At 40.3% G+C, this 14,017-nt stretch overlaps 1 pseudogene; it reads right to left on the reverse strand.

Moving 5' to 3' along the window:
• Nucleotides 1-1,393: 1,393 nt before the first annotated feature.
• The window catches only part of LOC123939291, a 68,150-nt pseudogene continuing 55,526 nt past the window's right edge, over nt 1,394-14,017 (reverse strand).

Genomic DNA, 14,017 nt, shown 5'->3' on the forward strand with positions numbered 1-14,017 from the left:
GTTTCTGTGGTGATCATGAAAACATGCCTTTCAGATCTCTGTGGAGAATATATCTGATCCCCACCTCTACCTGCCATGTTCAGAAATGCATCACTGTATTTGAGGGAAGCCATACTTTCTAAGGGCTGCTCTCAGTCAGTAAGGAGCATGACTGGGATATTAAGGTCAGAAAACCATCTGGGAGGAACAGGGCTCATCTGATGTGTGACTGGCTTGAGGACTCCCTGTGGGCTTGACCAAAATCTTAGATTTTCCTGTGAATATCTTCCCTCCCTCCTTCCCTCCTTTTCTCCTTCACAGGATCCAGATGGTTGTCTGACAACTGTCTTGGCTCTCCCCACCCCCGCAGTTTCCTTATTCCAATAAATCTCTTCTATTTCTAATCCCATATTGGCATCTGTTTCTTAGAAGACAAGCACTATAACAATTTAGAACAACTAAAATTGTAATCCTCCTGCCTTATTTCTTAGAGATATTCTCTTTAGGATCTAAATATTTCCAATCTCTTCCACTTCATCTCGTCCCTCTTTCTAATTGAAATTTCTCATGGGTGGGAGAGTAACTAACATTATCATTCTGTAAACACTTCAATTTTATTGTTTATTTTTGAAACTCTATAATCTAGATTTTAGCTTTCATCTTGCTTAGAATAGTCAAGTTTTTGGAATTTCAGAAAACAAAATCTCCAAACTAAGCAAATCAAACAAAAATATCTTTGCTTCCCACAAAACTTGGCTCTTAAACTTTTGCTTCCATACAATGTGTTCAACAAAAGCCCATTCAGAAATTCATCTATCCCTTGGTTTTGGGATGTCTTCACTCTCGTTTTGTGGGCAGAGCAATGAAAAAGCTATCACTGCACTGATAATTAAATGGTGGGAGAGGTATAAAAGAACAGTGGGGGAAAAAAGTGAAGTAAAAAGAATAAAAAAGAACATATAATTTAGAATCAAAATCACTAAAGTATAATTTAATATCATTTAGCATCAAAATATTTTTATTCCCATATAGACTTCATCCTTTCTTTGTGATTCAGGAACGAAGAGGAGGAAGCAAGGGTTCCTTTCTAGGTATAGTTCAGTTGTAAGAAAAGATTGTATCTATTTTTGCCCCCTTCCCCTCTATTTCTTTTGGGAACATCAATCCAGAATTTCAAAAACCCTTGCGCAACATGGACTATTACAAACCATACATGAGAATTGCAGCAAGTCAGCTTGAGGCCAGGACTTTGACCCTAGGAGAAATGATTTATGCAGAGAGGAATCAGATTTAGGTTTTAGAACAGTGGACTTAGTAATATTTATCTTGAAAGTATACTACAGAACACTTTTTTTTTTTTTAAACAGGAGATACAGCTTTATTGTGAAAAAGAAAAGTTAACAGAAATCTGAAGCAAGTAACAACGTTTAGCCTGTTATTTACAATATATAGAGTCTGGGGTTTCCCATACACATCTGTCCTGCCCTCCCCTAAGCCTCAGAAGCATTTATTCCATTCAACAGCAATCATTTCTTCTCTCTGGCCCTGAGCCTGCCATTGGCCATAGAGACACAATTCCCCAGAGTGAAATCCCATCATGTGATTCCTAGGCACTATCTTTTAACTCCTTCCCAGTCTACAGCTCCTACAGAGCACTCTGGGGGCTCTTCTGCTCAGTGGAGGAGGCTTCCGCTGGGGTTGGAGGGGCACCTCAGGCATTGATTCAGGTGGGGGACCACTCTCTTCTCGGAGATGGCCCTGATAGAGCCGTCGAAGGCGGGACAACACTCTCTCTGGTGGCTGTTTCCAGCTGTACCACGGATACCAGGGGGTCACCTGAAACCAGGGAGGGCGCTGGCAGAGTAGCACTCCCAGCTCCATGAGAGGTACTGAAGTCAAGGTCCCGAGGTTAAACTGAGGAATGTGGTAACTGAGGAGACCATGAGCTCTGGCTTTCTGGATGGCCTGGGTCAACTTCTCGTGTTGCTTCACACAGACCCCTGTGTATGGAGCCTGGAAGATGACACCTGTGTGGGCGCAAACTGTTCCAAGAGCTTCACCTTCCCAAAGTCGACATGCAGCTTGTGATCCCGGCAGATGGGACAGGGATTCCCAGCAACTTTATCTCTACGAATACAAGTCTTTCTAGTCCGCTGTGGGGGTATTCCACCTTTGTGGTTTCTACGGTAGTCAGCCCAGACGGGGCGAGAACCATCGCGGTTCTGGTATTCTTCTGAGTCCAGATATTTCCAGGGTTCATTCTTATAAGGTGTTATAGGATCTGGGGACAAAGAATCTTCCTCAGAGGGGCCTCTGGTGCAGAGTCTGAAGAGGAACCTGAACTCTGTAGGCACCTCTGAAGGGCGAAAGGCTAGGAAGGAGCCTCAGCCACGAACGCAAAACGGAGGCCGCTATGTTGACGTACGCCAAGGGCAGCCAGAACACTTTTTTTTTTTTTTTAAGATTTTATTTATTTATTTGACAGAAATCACAAGTAGGCAGAGAGCCCTATGCGGATCCCAGGACCCTGGGACCATGACCCGAACTGAAGGCAGAGGCCTCAACCACTGAGTCACCCAGGCGCCCCTACTACAGAACACTTTAAATCCCCAGAAATAATAAGCAGAAGTAACAAAAGAGGGAGAAGGGAGCAATGTCATGAAAAATTAGGATTCTATCTTAGACTGTGAACATTGACAAAAATTAAAGCTTTCCTTTAATAGGGAAATGGAACTGTGATAGCAGTTTTATACCAAAACAAAACAAAAAAACAAGGTGGGGGGGAGCAGCTAGGCAGAGTTCAGATGGAAGTTGGGAGTTTTCTGAAAGTCGGAGGGAGACCAGAGAATGGAGCCCACATCCTGAGGTCAGATCAGGCTAAGCTGATGCCTACTCTCCTTCTAGGTCAAAGCCAGGATCTGAGCAGTGACTCACTCACTCCCTGTCACTGAAACCTGTGGAGTCAGACTCACACACAGGGAAGCTTCCCATGCTCCTGAGGCCAGACCCGTTGAGGCTGTGGGAGTAGTATGAACCACCAAGAAGGAGCAGAGAGATGTAAGGTTGGGGGTGGTGGTGAGTAATTCATCCAGTATCTAGGTCTTGATCTAACATCTCAGTGAGATTGGCATTATATGCTAAAGAAACAGATTCTGGAAAGAGTCATAATCCCACCTGCTTAGAAGGGAAGAATTCAGATGAGAATAAACATCAGGTGGTGGTTTACAGGGGGGGAATAGAAGGGAAATTTATATTATGAATTACATTAGTAAGCTATGTATTTCCCAATTCACTTTCTTTTTACATCTCTCCCACCATTTAATGGTGATGAAGGTTTTCATCTTTAAGCCATGACCACTGGATGGGAATGATAGAGAAAAAGATAAAATCTGAATTATTGTGTTTGAATTATTTTATTATCTTCTATAACCTATAGCAGAAGCAACATTTTTGAAAGACATGACTGCAATTGCAAAAGCAAAGCATCTAAAAGAGAAAACTATTTATATTTAGCTATCTATTTATATATATTTTTTATCATTTCAAAAGCTTCTTTTAAAATAGTAAGAACTATAGGCTGATACAGAGATAGAGAACACAGAGTTGACAATATGAACCACAAAGGCTGGAATAATCCTTTGATTTAAGAAAAAATTTCTCCACCATGGCAAGAAGAGGTTCCTTTCTGGATTGGAAGAAGAAACTTATAAAGGAGAACAAGATTTTAAGTGCCACTGTTGGGCTCTGGTCCCTGCTCCTCTCCTCTCTGGGAGGTGAAACACTGGGGTGTGTGTGTGTTTGTGCGTGTGTGTGTGTGTGTGATGGGGGTTATGTGGTATGTGATAGAAATCTCTGGCTATGTTTGAATCTCTGAAAGCTGATAGGTCTTGTGACCCATTTTTACCTCTGAAATTATAGGAGATAAGTTTATAGGTTTAAGTTTGTTTCTTTCCTGATCCCATTTAAAAGATAAAGAAACTCTAAAAAGAGTAGCAGGTAACATCACTAATACCTTTGGGCAGTATAATTCTTTGTGGTAGGGGCTATTTTGTGCATTGTGAGACTGTGGGGTCTTTAGAGTACCCCTGGTCTCTATCCCCTAGATGTTAGTTGCACACCTCCTCCCCTAGCTGTGACAACCAAAAATGTCCTCAGACATTGTGAAATGCCTCTTGAATGGCAGAATTAACCCTGGGTAAGAACCAGTGCTCTTACAGTAAATTAGAGTTAGTTGATGTAAGACCTCAGTGAGATCATTCTCTTTCATGCTATGGGGACCGGGATGTCCCAAGACGGTAAGGACAAGAATGGAGAAAGGGCATTGAGGGGGAGGGTGGGGCCCAAACTCCAAGCTTCCTCTGCCATCATTTTGTCCTGGGTTGGGACTTTGTTCCATCTTCAGATTTTTATTAGCATCTTCTTAACAAGATGCCAAATCTAAGGAATGAATTCATCTCCTTAGGAACCTTTCCAAGTATGTGGAAAGAAGAATTATTCCAAACAACAGGAAATAAAAAAGACAATGTGCATGTGTGTGTGTGTGTGTGTGTGTGTGTGTGATGGCCTGGGGTTGGTTAGGTTGCAGTGAGCAAGCTAGTTTCCTTTAATGGCTCATTAGTGGACTGCTGGAAAATGTGTAATAGTCCTAAAACAAAATCTGCAGCTAGATCAGAAAGCAGCTTGAGTCCCAGACATACATAAAAGTGTCCCAAAATAACAAATTGGAATTCATTTCACAAAATATTCGCTAATGCGTTTGAAAAAAAGCACACACCACAGATATTTTGGTGACCAAATATACCTGGTGAGTAACATTGCCTCCCCCAAAATAAAAAGCCCAAGAGTGTGCACACAGAATGAATTTTGTGATCTGACACCCAAATAAGAAAGATCAAAACAGTGTTTAGTGGTGTAAGGCTAGGAAAAAGTATTAGCTTCATAATGCTCTAACCCTGAGACTCAGGAGTGGCAAATATATCCAGTTAAGGTCACATCTGGAATTTTTTATTTACTTTGGTTCATTTCAGGTTTGGATAGACGTAAATTTTGGCAAGCATTTAAGCGTGAGCAATGATGAAGGTTGGGAAGTGATGGATAAAAAAGAGGAGGAGGAGAAAGAATATTACCAGGAACTTCCTCCAAGTAACAAGAGCAAATGCTATACTTTATGCACACATTGTCAGAGACTGATTTATAGTGGAACCGTTTAAAGTGACTCATATTCTAGCACATGGGGCAGCCATTAACAATGTACTACTGCAACCAGCAGCCAACCCAATCTGAGAGTAGCTTATTGAGACAGAGCTCTATAAGAGATCTGAGCAGAGAGCCTGATGCGGGCCTCGATCCCAGGACCCTGGGATCATGACCTGAGCCGAAAGCAGAGGCTTTAACCCACTGAGCCACCCAGGCGCCCTGTACTACACATTTTACTGACCTCAACAAATTGTTACAAATCTATGTATATGTATACATATATGTACATGCTTTCCCCTTTTCTCTTTTTCTCTCTCACTCATTTATTTTGATATCTATCTCTTAATCAAGGTATTAGAAATAACTCATAAATAGCAAGGTCAAGAGAATAATCTGCACCCTTGTCTGATGTGGATCCTAGTTTCTGTGTCCCACGATGTGCTCCTCCCAAGCAGTCTGTGTTGAGGTTTCCATTTCTTATTGAAGAGGCTTTGAATTAATCCTAAAATGAGGACACCAAAGACAGGCTGGGTGTTTTGGAGGTGAGCCGATACGTTTCCTTATAGCATAGTTTTTTGTTTTTAAAGATTTTATTTCTTTATTTGGAGAGAGAGAGGGAGAGGGCACAAGCAGGGGGAGTGGCAGGCAGAGGGAGAAGCCAGGCTTCCCACTGAGCAAGGAGCCCGATATGGGACTTAATTCCAGGACCATGGAATCATGACCTGAACTGAAAGCAGATGCTCAATGCACAGAACCACCCAGGCATCCCTAGCATAGATTTTAATATGCTTTGGAGATGTTGTTTTTAAGGAAAGACACCTGTAAATTTTCCTTGATAAGATTAAATTCATTATACATAACTATTTTTAAGATCATCCTTTCAGGAATGAATATATTCTACATGTGGTAAGGGTCATTCACACAAACTAAAATGATTCAATTCCACTAATCTTGTTACTTTTACATCTTCAAAGAACCTTAAAAACTTAACTATGTGAATCATCTTAAAATGTCCAAATAATCAAATAAGAACTTAAAAAGACCTCGGGAGGAAGAGTTACAGTGGTGGAAGTGTAGGGAACCCTAGGCTTGCCTCATCCCTTGAACACAGCTAGATACATATCAAATCATTGTGAATACTCAAGAAATCAATCTGAGGACTGAGAGAGCGAAAATGCGCAACTAGAGGTGAACAAACCACCGCATTGTGGAAAGCAGGAGCTGTGGAGAGTAGACTTGGAGCAGAGAAGAGCTGCAGGGGCTACAATGGGGAGGGAGCCCTGATCATGGAGAGAGGAGCAAGAGAGAAAGAAGGAGAGATATAGAAAGGGTGAAAGTACACGTGGGGAATTGCACAAGAAAAACTCTTGCTCAGAACCACTGACTGAAAAGGAGAGGGGCGGAATGCTGCAAGTTTTTGTAAACAGCAGAGTCCAGAGGGTGAAGTTTCTGAGGTACATGCCATTGCCAGGGTCACACTTGGAGGGCTCAGTGGTGCTCTGGTATGGAAGGGAGGCAGAGACCTGGGAACAGGCAGTGTGGTCTGAGGATCCCCAGGTTGCATGGGGGAGAAGCTTGGCATACATTTGGGAGAGGTACCAGAGCCTCTCCAGGGCAGAAGACCCAAAGGGTGCCATTGAGCTTTCCCCGTTCACTAAGAAAGGAAAAGGGTTGGTGGCGGAGGGCAATGCGGCTTTCTGCTGAGCTTTATCATGAATTCTGAACCACTGTGCAGTCATACAACCAATTTCTGGGACAAGCTGGCACCAGCCACAGTGCAGTGAGACCACCCCCCCAGAGGACCAGCCCAAGTCCACGCTGTTTGGATCTCTAAAATTTGGACTTTTGAAACCCAGCCTCCACCTTGAATAAAACACAGGAGTTCTGTGCCACCTGGCAAGTGGACAGTTCAGATGCAGGCAGGGTGAAGGTGGGGATTTGGTGGGGACACAAGAGAGGCAATTATTTGTTCTTCTATGAGGGTTTCCTGAAGCGTGATGGGCATGAGCTCCCTACTCTGGGAAGGGAGATCGGGCTGCACCATTTTCACCCTGCTCGCCAGTACTAATAAACTTCAGTGATCAAAATAGCACTGCCAAGGAGGACACAGTCACTTACATGAAGCCCTGACCCCTGCACTCTGAAGGTGCATCTCCACTAGGGCAAGTCCATCTGAGAATCAGCACAACAGGCTCCCAACCCAGGAGACCAGCACACCCCTCACGTGCACCAAGTCTATCGATCATAGAGTGCTACAAAGCTTCAGCTCTAGGTGAAACAGGATCTAGCTTCCTTTGTTCCCCTCACCACCTTGGGATATGGAAAAAGCAATTTTTATTTTTTTCTGAATTTATACATAAAATTTATATATAAGATCTAGCTTCTTTTAACAAGCAGATCGAAACACACCTAGAATCTGATTCCTTTTTTTCCCCCTCATCTTGACAATATGGGAAGATGTAGGAAATCACCTACATCTTCCAGGGATTTAATCAATATGGCCAGGGATTTAATCAATATAGATACAAGTAAGGTGTCTGAACTAGAATTTAAAACAATTGTAAGGATACTAGATGGGCTTGGAAAAAGAATAGGAGACATGAGAGAATCCCTTACTGCAGAGGTAAAAGAACTAAAAACTAGTTAGGCCAAATTAAAAATGCTATAACTGATACTTGACTCTCTCTGCTTGACTTATTTCACTCAGCATAATTTCTTCCAGTCCTGTCCATGTTGCTACAAAAGTTGGGTATTCATCCTTTCTGATGGAGGCATAATACTCCATTGTGTATATGGACCACATCTTCCTTATTCATTCATCTGTTGAAGGGCATCTTGGTTCTTTCCACAGTTTGGCGACCATAGCCATTGCTGCAATAAACATTGGGGTACAGATGGCACTTCTTTTCACTACATCTGTATCTTTGGGGTAAATACCCAGCAGTGCAATTGCAGGGTCATAGGGAAGCTCTATTCTTAATTTGTTCAGGAATCTCCACACTGTTCTCCAAAGTGGCTGCACTAACTTGCATTCCCACCAACAGTGTAAGAGGGTTCCCCTTTCTCCACATCCTCTCCAACACACGTTGTTTTCTGTCTTGCTAATTTTGGCTATTCTAACTGGTGTCAGGTGGTATCTCAATGTGGTTTTCATTTGAATCTCCCTGATGGCTAGTGATGATGAACATTTTCTCATGTGTCTGATAGCCATTTGTATGTCTTCGTTGGAGAAGTGTCTGTTCATATCTTCTGCCCATTTTTTGATATGATTATCTGTTTTGTGTGTGTTGAGTTTGAGAAGTTCTTTATAGATCCTGGATATCAACCTTTTGTCTGTACTGTCATTTGCAAATATCTTCTCCCATTCCATGGGTTGCCTTTTTGTTTTGTTGACTGTTTCCTTTGCTGTGCAGAAGCTTTTGATCTTGATGAGGTCCCAAAAGTTCATTTTTGCTTTTGTTTCCTTGGCCTTTGGAGACATATCTTGAAAGAAGTTGCTGTGGCTGATATCGAAGAGGTTACTGCCTATGTTCTCCTCTAGGATTCTGATAGATTCCTGTCTCACATTGAGGTCTTTTATCCATTTCGAGTTTATCTTTGTGTACGGTGTAAGAGAATGGTCGAGTTTCATTCTTCTACATAGAGCTGTCCAGTTTTCCCAGCACCATTTATTGAAGAGACTGCCTTTTTTCCATTGCATATTTTTTACTGTTTTGTCGAAGATTATTTCACCATAGAGTTAAGGGTCCATATCTGGGCTCTCCACTCTGTTCCACTGGTCTATGTGTCTGTTTTTATGCCAGTACCACGCTGTCTTGGTGGTCACAGCTTTGTAGTAAAGCTTGAAATCGGGTAACGTGATGCCGCCAGTTTTGTTTTTGTTTTTCAACATTTCCTTAGCAATTCGGGGTCTCTTCTGATTCCATACAAATTTTAGGATTATTTGCTCCAGCTCTTTGAAAAATACCGGTGGAATTTTGATCGGAATGGCATTAAAAGTATAGATTGCTCTAGGCAGTATAGACATTTTAACAATGTTTATTCTTCCAATCCAAGAGCATGGAACGGTCTTCCATCTTTTTGTGTCTTCTTCAATTTCTTTCATGAGTGTTCTGTAGTTCCTCGAGTACAGGTCCTTTACATCTTTGGTTAGGTTTATTCCCAGGTATCTTATGGTTCTTGGTGCTATAGTAAATGGAATCAATTCTCTAATTTCCCTTTCTGTATTTTCATTGTTAGTGTATAAGAAAGCCACTGATTTCTGTACATTGACTTTGTATCCTGCCACGTTACTGAATTGTTGTATGAGTTCTAGTAGTTTGGGGGTGGAGTCTTTGGGGTTTTCCATATAAAGAATCATGTCATCTGCGAAGAGAGAGAGTTTGACTTCTTCTTTGCCAATTTGGATACCTTTTATTCCTCTTTGTTGTCTGATTGACGTTGCTAGAACTTCTAATACTATGTTGAACAAGAGTGGTGAGAGTGGGCATCCTTGTCGTGTTCCTGATCTCAACGGGAAGGCTGCAAGCTTTTTCCCATTGAGGATGATATTTGCTGTGGGTCTTTCATAGATAGATTTTATGAAGTTCAGGAATGTTCCCTCCATCCCTATACTTTGAAGCGTTTTCATCAGGAACGGATGCTGGATTTTGTCAAATGCTGTTCCTGCATCAATTGAGAGGACCATGTGGTTCTTCTCTCTTCTCTTATTGATTTGTTCTATCACATTGATTGATTTGCGAATGTTGAACCAACCTTGCAACCCAGGGATGAATCCCACCTGGTCATGGTGGATAATCTTTTGAATGTGCTGCTGGATCCTGTTTGCTAGGATCTTGTTGAGAATCTTTGCATCCATATTCATCAGTGATATTGGTCTGAAATTCTCCTTTTTGGTAGGGTCTTTGCCTGGTTTGGGGATCAGGGTAATTCTGGCTTCATAAAAAGAGTCTGGAAGTTTTCCTTCTGCTTCAATTTTTTGGAGCAGCTTCAGGAGAATTGGTGTTATTTCTTCTTTGAAAGTTTGGTAGAATTCCCCAGGGAATCCGTCAGGTCCTGGGCTCTTGTTTTTTGGGAGGTTTTTGATCACTGCTTCAATCTTCTTACTAGATATCATGGAGGACATGGGGAGATGGAGAGGAGAGGGATTTGAGGGAAACTGGAAGGGGAGATGAACCATGAGAGACTATGGACTCTGAAAAACAACCAGAGGGCTTTGAAGGGGGGGGGGAGTGGGAGGTTGAGGAACCAGGTGGTGGGTAATAGGGAGGGCTGCATGGAGCACTGCATGGAGCACTGGGTGTGCTGCCAAAACAATGAACACTGTTATGCTGTAAATAAACAAATAAAAAAAATTTAAAAAAAGAACAAAATTGGAGAACTTATACTACTTGACATCAAGACATTATATTGCTACAGTAAACATGACAGTGGGTATTGATGCCAAGACAGACAAACAGATCAATAGGATACAATAAAGTACAGAAACAAGGACCTCCATATATGGCCAACTGATTTTTGACAATGATTTAAAGGCAATTTAGTAGAAATGATAGTCTTTTCAACAAATGGTGCCGGAACAATTGGATATCCCTATGCAAAAGAGATAAAAAAAAGAAGCAAAAACTGGAAGAACTAAATGAGAGAAATAGAAAAATCTACAATTATAATTGGATATTGTAATACTCCTCTCAGTAATTCATAAAGCATGTAGATAGTTGAGTAAGAAAATTTTAAAAACTGCCAACCTTTTCAACCAACTTGATTTAATTAAAACTGTAAAAATTAATAAAAAGAAAACTCATTTAGAATGGCATCGGGAAACTAACAGGGGGAGCTGTCATGTCCAGCCCTTGTTGTCAATTGTAAATCCAAAAGGAAAAGACAGACCTTGCAAGTCAATAGTACTATTATCCTAGCAGGAGGAAGAAAGATTTCTTCCTACCCTGGTAACAGTCTAGCCAATAAGAGACAGTCATAGCTCAGCCAATGAAAAGTGATGATATTTTGAACTCCCAGCTTACTCCAAAGGACTTTTAGTTTATAACAGTCACCTTTTCTCTGTAAAAAAGCGTTTCTTTCCTTTGTTCTCTGGGACTTGCCCATCGTTTAGCAGGAGCTTGCTTGTTCTGGGTTGAAATTCTCAGCTATTCACGAATAAACCTATTTTTGTTGGTAAAAAAAAAAAAATGCTATAACTGAGATGCAAACCTGAACAGATACCATGAAAATGAGGATGGATGAACTAGAGGAATGAGTCAGTGATATAGAAGATAAAGTTGTGGGGAAAATGAAGCTGAAAAAAAGGGGGAAAGAAAGGTATTGGATCACGAATGTAGACTTAGGGAACTCATTATGCATAATAACATTCTTATCATAGGAGTCCCAGAAAATGAAGAAAGAAAAAAAGGGGCAGAAGGTGTATTTGAGAAGGTTTATTTTATTTATCCCGTAGCCTTGAGAAGGAAGCAGACATCAAAATCCAAAGGACACAGAAAACTCCCATCAAATTCAACAAAAGCTGGCAATCACCAATACATATCAGAATCAAACACAAAATACACAGACAAGGAAATCTCCTGAAGGCAGCAAGGGGAAAACAAGTCTTTAACCTACAAGGGAAGACAGATCAGGTTCACAGCAGATCTGTCCACAAAAACTTGGCAGGCCAGAAGAAAAGTGGCATTATATATTCAAAGTGCTGAATAGAAAAAATATGTAGCCAAGAATACTTTATCCAGCAAGGCTGTCATTCAGAATAAGAGAGATAAAGAGTTTCCCAGACAAACAAAACTAAAGGCATTTATGACCACTAAACTAGCCCTGCAAGAAATACTAAAGGGCGCTCTAAGTGAGGGAAAAAAAGGACCAAATCAACAAAGACTAGGAAGGAACAGAGAACATCACCAGAAACATCAACTTTACAGATAACACAAAGCCATTGAATTCATATCTATCAACAATCACTCTGAATATAAAGGGACTAAATGCTCTACTCAAAAGACATAGGGTATCAAAATGGACAAAAAAACCAAGATCTATCTATATGCTGCTTACAAGAGACTCATTTTAGATCTAAACACCCCTGCAGATTGAAAGCAAAGGGATAGAGAACCATCCATCATGCTAATGGCCATCAAAAGAAAGCTGGAGTAGCTGTATTTATATCAGACAAACTCGATTTTAAACCAAAGACTGTAACAAGAGATGAAGAAGGGCATTGTATCATAATTAAGGGGTCTATTCATCAAGAAGATATAACAATTACAAATATTTATATACCCAACTTGGAAGCATCCAAAGTATAGAATTCAATTAATAAGAAACAAAGAAACTTATTAAAAATGATCAATAATTATATTGAATTTTAACACCCCACTTACATCAATGCACAGATCATCTAAGCAGAAAATCAACAAGGAAACAATGGCTTCGTATGACACTGTACCAGATGGACTTAACAGATATATTCAGAACATTTCATCCTAAAGCAGCAGAATACACACTCTTTTTGAGTGCACATGGAACATTCTCCAGAATAGATCACATACTGGGTCACAAACAGCCCTCAAGAAGTACAAAAAGGTTGAAATTGAGATTATACCATGCATATTTTCAGACCACAATGCTATGAAACTTGAAAAGAAAAAATTTGGAAAGACCACAAATACATGGAGATTAACGAATATCCTATTATAGAATGAATGTGTAAACCAGAAAATTAAAGAAGAAATTAAAAAGTACATGGAATCAAATGAAAATGAACACGTATAGTCCAAAACCTTTGGGATGCAGCAAACTGGGTCCTAAGAGGGAAGTATATTGCAATACAGGCCTACCTCAAGAAGTAAGAAAAGTCTCAAACACACAACCTAACCTTACACCTAAAAGGGGCTAGAAAAGGAACAGCAAATAAAGCCTAAAGCCAGCAGAAGAAGGGAAATAAAGATTGGAACAGAAATGAACCACATAGAAAAAAACAAAACAAAAACAGAAAACAAACAGGTCAATGAAACTAAGAGCTGATTCTTTGAAAGAATTAATGAAATTGATAAGTCCCTAGCCAAACTTATCAAAAAGAAAAGAGAAAGGACCCAAATAAATAAAATCACAAATGAGAGGGGAGAGATCACAACTAACACCACAGAAATACAATTATAAGAGAATATTATGAAAAACCATATGCCCACAAACTGAGCAATCTAGAAGAAATGAAAAAATTTCTAGAAATATACATTTTCATACACCAATAATGAAGCAGCAGAAAGAGAAATCAAGGAACCAACCCCACTTATAATTGCACTAACAACAATACACCTAGGAATACATGTAACCAAAGAGGTAAATGATCTGTACTCTGAAAACTATGAAACATCTATGAAAGAAATTGAAGAGGACACAAAGAAATGGAAAAACATTCCATGCTCATGGATTGGAAGAACAAACATTGTTAAAATGTCTATATTACCCAAAACAATCTATACATTTAACTTAATCCCTATAAAAATACCACCATCATTTTTCACAGAGCTAGAACAAACAATCCTAAAATTTATATGGAACCAGAAAAGACCCCAAACAGTCAAAGCAATTCTGAAAAAGAAAAAGCAAAGCTAGAGGCATCAGGATTCTGGACTTCAACTTATATTACAAAGTTGTAGTCATCAAGACAGTATGGTACTGGCACAAAAGCAGACACGTAGGTCAATAGGACAGAATAGAAAACCCAGAAAGGCAGCCACAACTATATGGTCAACTAATCTTTGACAAAGCAGGAGAGAATATTCAATGGAAAAATAAGACAGTCTCTTCAACAAATAGTATTAGAAAAACTGGACAGCAA

The sequence above is a fragment of the Meles meles genome, chromosome 3 (assembly GCF_922984935.1).
Source record: "Meles meles chromosome 3, mMelMel3.1 paternal haplotype, whole genome shotgun sequence".
NCBI lineage: Eukaryota > Metazoa > Chordata > Mammalia > Carnivora > Mustelidae > Meles > Meles meles.